At 35.6% G+C, this 6,089-nt stretch overlaps 1 long non-coding RNA gene across 1 annotated transcript; it reads left to right on the top strand.

Annotated features, from left to right (window-relative positions):
• Nucleotides 1-3,350: 3,350 nt before the first annotated feature.
• On the top strand, nt 3,351-4,415 carry LOC132060975 (uncharacterized). The gene is made up of 3 exons (XR_009416071.1): nt 3,351-3,379; nt 3,470-3,758; nt 3,837-4,415. It is a non-coding gene; the product is annotated as an uncharacterized LOC132060975 (long non-coding RNA).
• The last annotated feature ends 1,674 nt before the right edge of the window (nt 4,416-6,089 follow it).

Raw genomic sequence — 6,089 nt, 5'->3', positions numbered from 1 at the left:
TTGATCTTATTCTTTCAAATTTAACCTTATGGAGTAGTTTTTTTCAAAAAAGAGGTCATTAAAAATAGGTAAAATTTAATTAGGGTTAAGTTATTGAAAACACTAATTTCGAGCAATTTTTTAAGAAATATGAATAAACTAAAAACACCACTTATTATGAAACGGAAGGAGTACTAGAAATGATGAATGACACAGCCCTTCTACATTTTTTTTCCGTGTAAAAGAATTGAAAAGGCGCCTGTCAATCTATCCATGATAAAAACAAAATACGAACTGATCCGAAGTGAAATCCCTAAATCTAGTGTGGAAAAAGAGAGAGAATATTCAGGAAGAATAGCTAGGATTTTGAGAGAACATGAGCTACCCAACCACACCTTAAACGTCTTTATAAAGTCGTCAACATCGTAACTTTGAATTAGTATTACAAAATAATAGTCCCTCGTTTCAATTTATGTGAACCCTTTCGGGGTAAAGGATCAAATTTTATAACTTTGACCTTTAATTTTGACATAGATTTTTCAATTTTGTAAAAATAAAATTTATATATTTAGAAACTACATTAAAAGCACTATAAGTCATGATAATTTATAATGAAAATTAAAAGGTCCATATATGCCCCTCAATTATACGAAACTGGACGTATTTGCCCGTCGTTTAAAGGTCGGTTCATTCATGCTGCTAATGTTACAATATGGGCTATACATGCCCTTACACTAACAGAACCCATTAACAGGTCGGATCCCTCTTTTTTTAATCCAAACCCACGACCCGCTCCAAAATTAACCTGACCCCCACAAAATATAACCCATCCTCCTCTTTTTTTTCCCCCTCATTTCCCTCTCTCTCTTATGTTAGTACGACTAGAGTTTTGACGTCGTTTCGGATCATTCTGATCGAAGAAGGGTTGTTGTTATTTCCGGTGGTATTAGTTAAGGTATGAGTTTTCATGCATCTATTTCTCTTTTGTATGCTAGTTAAGGTTTTTTTGAACTGTTTGTGAGTGGGTTAGGTTAGGATTTATATTCTATGCTAGAATCAAGTAAAGTATTCTTCGTTATAGTTGTTTATGTACCTTTATATACTAAAGAACACATATTTGGTCAGTAAAGGTGAGTTTTTTTTTTTGTTGTTGTTGTGGTCCTTTAAAGTTGATGACGTTTCGGTAGTTGGGATAGGTATTTGTTTATGGCTATATTTACTGATGTGGTCCCCCATTTGTGTCTTTTTCTATTGTTTCCATGTGTTGTCCGTGAAGATGATTGAGAAAGTGGACTTGGTCTTCCACCATGGGGGTAATTGGGTCTTTTCACAAGACATAGTCTATAATAAAAAGCTGATTCACACTTTGTCTGGTTGTGAAGCTTGTATGATTACTTATAATTCTTTGTGTGAAGAATTTATAAAACATTGTGAGTTTAGAGTTGTAAAATAACTTCTAGGACTGGCCCCTCGGGGAGGTATCACTTGGTTGTTGATGATGATGGTATAAGGACTCTACAATGCTTATTCTGTAAAGAATTCAAGGCTATTAACTTCTTTGTTGTTGATGCATCTAAACTAAAGGTCTTTGCCCAAAATATTACTCATCACACAGAAACATTTTCCATAGACCTTGATGTAGCCTTTGAATGTGAGCATACTCTTGGGGGTAGTGATGACGAAAAATCAGATGATTCTGAATCAGATTCTACAGATCTTAAAGGGATTAGGAAAGAAAGAAAGAGGGTTGTAACTAATAAGTTGGAACAGTTTAAGGATTTAGAGCTAGGTATGATTTTCAAGGATGTGAAATGAAGCTAAAACTTCAGTGAACTTTTATGCAATGGTCAATAAGAGAGGGTTGAGGTTAAAAAAAAAAAAAAAAAACAGATAGAACTAGGACTAGTTACAAATGTCAAGATGGTTACCCCTTTAGATTGTATATGTTAACAGATAACAAATAGAACAGTAGTTCCTTGAAAATCAAGACCTTTATTGATGAACACACATGTCAACCAGCTTTCAAGAATCCTAGGGCTGATTAGAATACTTTGGCTCAGTTGTTTAAGAGAAAGGTTGAATACAATCCCAAGTACAAGGTGAAAGACATGAATGGGAAGTTGGAGAATCTTTTTTAATTAAATGTGACACAGACTAAGCTCAAAAGTGTCAAGGGGTTGGCTCTTCAGAAGTTAGAAGGCAGTTTTCTTGATGATTACAAGAAACTTGAGGCTTATGGGCAAGAATTTAGACAATCTAACCCTGGCACTGATGTTGTGATAAGTATATCAAGAGGTGCTCTTAAAAAAGGTAAAAGAAAATTTCTGAGGACGTACATATGCTTCAATGCATTAAAGAAGGGTTGGAAATGTAGGCTAAGACCATTGATTGGTGTTGATGGTACATTTTTGAAGGGTAGATATAAGGGTCAAATGTTAGTGGCCCTTGCTCAAGACTCCATGAACCAATTTTATCAACTTGCTTTGGGCTGTGGTAGACAAAGAAACTTCCATGACTTGGACTTGGTTTTTTGAGTGTTTGAAGCTTTCTTTGGAACTAAAAGATGGACTAGGGGTGACTTTCATCTCAGATATGCAAAAAGTAACAGTTTTAGTGTTTTCTTTACTGTGCAGTTTTTAATTTTTTGATTCGTATTAAATTATTTAATGTTTGTGCATATTTTGTCATAGGGATTGATTGATGCTGTGAAGAATACATTTCCTGAATCTCACCATAGGTTTTGTGTGAGACACATTAAGGACAATTTGCAAAAAAAAGTGGAGTGGACAAATGAAGAAGTTGATGTGGTGGTGTGCTTGGAGCACATATGAAGAAGAGTTCAAAGACCATCTAAGAAAGTTGGGTGAATTATCTAAGGAGGATAATCATTCTGCTGCCAAGGATCTCTTACACTTTCCTCCTCAAGCTTGGCGTAGAGCATATTTAGACACTCAGTGTAAAACTATGATGGTTGACAATAATTTCACTGAATCATTTAATTTATGGATTCTTCAAGCTAGAAGCATGCCAATCATCAAGATGCTGGAGGAAATTAGGATAACGGTTATGAATTTGTTGGTTAAAAATGAAGATGAAATCAGCTAAACTCCTTACTGTTCAGTTAAAACTTCTTTTTTTTTTTTTGTTTACCATAATCTATTATTTGATTGTATTTTAACAGGAAATTGAAGGGTGACTTTAGTCCAGAAGCTCTAAAGTTATATAATGACTACAGGGCAATTGCTCATTATTGCAAGGTTGAGTTTAATGGTGACTTTGGCTATGAAATATCTGAAGGTGATGATAGGCATATTGTTGATCTTTCACAAAAGATGCACGTAGAGTTTGGCAACTATCGGGAATCCCTTTTTATGCTATCAAAGCTATGTTGTATGACAAGGTATCAAATTAGTCTATTTCAAGGTGTATAATTTTTTTGTTTTAAAGTTGTATCAACTTAACTAATTAGTGGTATTTATTGGTTTTGAAGGGCTAAGCTGAGTATGAAATACACTAGTTCTACAGCAAGGAGGCATATTCCTTGACTTACTAACAAGTTGCAACCTGTTAGAGGACAACAATTCTAGAAAATTATTGAAGCTCAAGCCATGGATCAACCTGACATTGCCAAGACTATGGGCAGGTCTAAAGTCAAAAGAGATAGAGTAGCTAAAGAAGCAAGGAAAAGGAAGGGGGAGTGGAGTCTATCAAGGAGAGGTATTGTTATGACATGCAGCAAATGTGGTGATGAGAACCACAATGCTAGAGGTTGTTGCAAGGTAAAACAGTATTTTAATTTCTCTCTTCAGAATTTATTCTTGACAAATTCTTACCTATTTATCATTTGATAACAACAGAATGTTGGTAGAGAGGATTCAAGTAAAGGAAAAGCAAAAGGATGCCTCAAACATTGCACCATCCTCCACACAGCCACCATAAGACTTTGATGACTGGTTGGAAGAATTCTTCAACCACGATGCTGCAACTGAACCAATGACACAAGGCTCTTCTCAAGCCACCACACAAGAATCACAAGCCTATGGTCCAGATATTGGCCATAAGGAAGATCCAGTGCTCAGGCCTTTAATTGTCTCTGAGTCACAGACAAGATTGAAGGCAAGAAAGCTGCAAGTGAGGCCACCAACTAGTACAAGAAGAATTCAGTGAGGCCACCAACTTGTGACGCTGACGAACGCATAGCCTTCTTTGTTAATGTAAAGGAGGAGATCAGAGTGATAGACTAGATCTCCGTGTTTCTTTTTAAGTATTTTCTTTATGAAATTTCTTTTTGAATTAAATGAAAGCAATCTTGGTTTAGTATGTGTATGAAAATCAGTCTTTGCAAGTGTTTGTGTGAATGTTTTGATTATGAAATCTAATGTGAATGCGTACAAACTTTGGTGCTCTGTTTTAGTAGATGTGTGGGTTTTCATGTTTGGGCTACTGCTGTTGTGAAGTTTCACATAGTTAAGGGCAGATTTGTTTAGATACAGATAGTGTAGGGGCATATGTGATTCTGTAAAAACAAAATCGAGTACAAATTTTTTGGGTTGCATATCATGTTTCTCTATTTTTGGGGCATTGGTCTTGAAGTCAAGTAACAATATGGCACAAAAAAACACAACTACAAAAGGATCAAACTTAAGGCACAAAAACAAGAACATCAAAACATTTGCGACTAAACCATTACATTACAATATGGCATAATGGAACAAGAACATGAAGGCACAAAAACATTAAGGATCAAACTTTCATTCCACTCCAAACATCAAAACATTTGCAATTAAACCATTACATTACATTGCATCTAAATAACATAACTACAAAAGCCACAAACCAAATGTTCCAACCATTACATTGCCCTACCTTACCTTACATCAATTTTTCAAATCTTCCCTCACAACATGTAACAGAACACAAACCAAACAAAGCAACCTAACAATACAAGATAAACTTTTCCCCACAAATTCCAAACACTTCCATCAATAGAAGAAGCATCAACCGCATCCACTACTTCTTTAAAAGCTTCATTACCAATATAAGAGGAAGCCTCAAGCTCATCCACTACGTCGTTAAAAGTCTCCTTATCGATAGCTGAAGAATTGTCCTCAAGTTCATCTACAATTTCCTTAAAATCTTCATTATGAATTGTTGAAGAGTTGGTCTCAAGTTCATCAACAATTTCCTTCAAAGCTTCAAGTGGAAGAGAGTCAACTTTATCTTTCAAAAGCTTGTTTTCATTAATAAGAGCATCATTTTGCCTCCTCAAAATATTGTTTTCACTAATGAGAGCATCCTTTTCAGATTTCAATTTGTTGATCACTTGGATAGCTCTTGCTGAAAAAAATTTACCTTCCCAGAATCAGTATCCACAAGATAATGCCTGTAACCAAACATAAAAATAAACACAAAAAATTTTGATTAAAAATCTATCGCAAAAGAAATTGCACGATGAAAAAGGGAAGAGATAACTTACATCGGGTTTATTACACCTGAAAAAGCGTCTACCAAGATTATTTGGAGTCCACAAAGTCAGATGGAGTGCAGCAACTCCACATCCACAAACCCTACCATGGCTATTTGAAGAGCTCGAATTTTGCGACATTTCATTAGCAATATAATAGAGCAAAATCAAACAATAGACCTAAACTACTTAAAATATCACTCAATCTTAGGGGAATTTACAACTTTAGTTCGAGAATAGGAAAATCTCCATTGAAGGAATATAAGAGGTGAAGAAGAAAGGGGAAAAGAAAGAGGAGGATGGGTTATATTTTGTGAGGTTCGGGTTAATTTTTTTTTTTTTTTTTGGGGGGGGGGGGGGGGGGGGGGGTCGCGGGTTTGGGTTAAAAAAAGAGGGATCCAAATTTTCAATGGGTTCTATTAGTGTAAGGGCATGCATGGCCCATATTGTAATGTTGGGGGCATGAGTGAACCGACCTTCAAACGACAGGCAAATACGTGCAATTTTGTATAGTTGAGGGGCAGATATGGACCTTTTCCGTCTTTAAAATAAGACAAATTACCTGTCACCAGTGGTTCTAAAGTCATACATAACGAAGCTATGAGCGTACCCACACAGAAATGCCTAGACCTATAAGAGATTTTTT

The sequence above is a fragment of the Lycium ferocissimum genome, chromosome 6 (assembly GCF_029784015.1).
Source record: "Lycium ferocissimum isolate CSIRO_LF1 chromosome 6, AGI_CSIRO_Lferr_CH_V1, whole genome shotgun sequence".
NCBI lineage: Eukaryota > Viridiplantae > Streptophyta > Magnoliopsida > Solanales > Solanaceae > Lycium > Lycium ferocissimum.
Note: the sequence above shows the minus strand (reverse complement) of the source record. Positions and strands in the feature narration are given on the sequence as shown.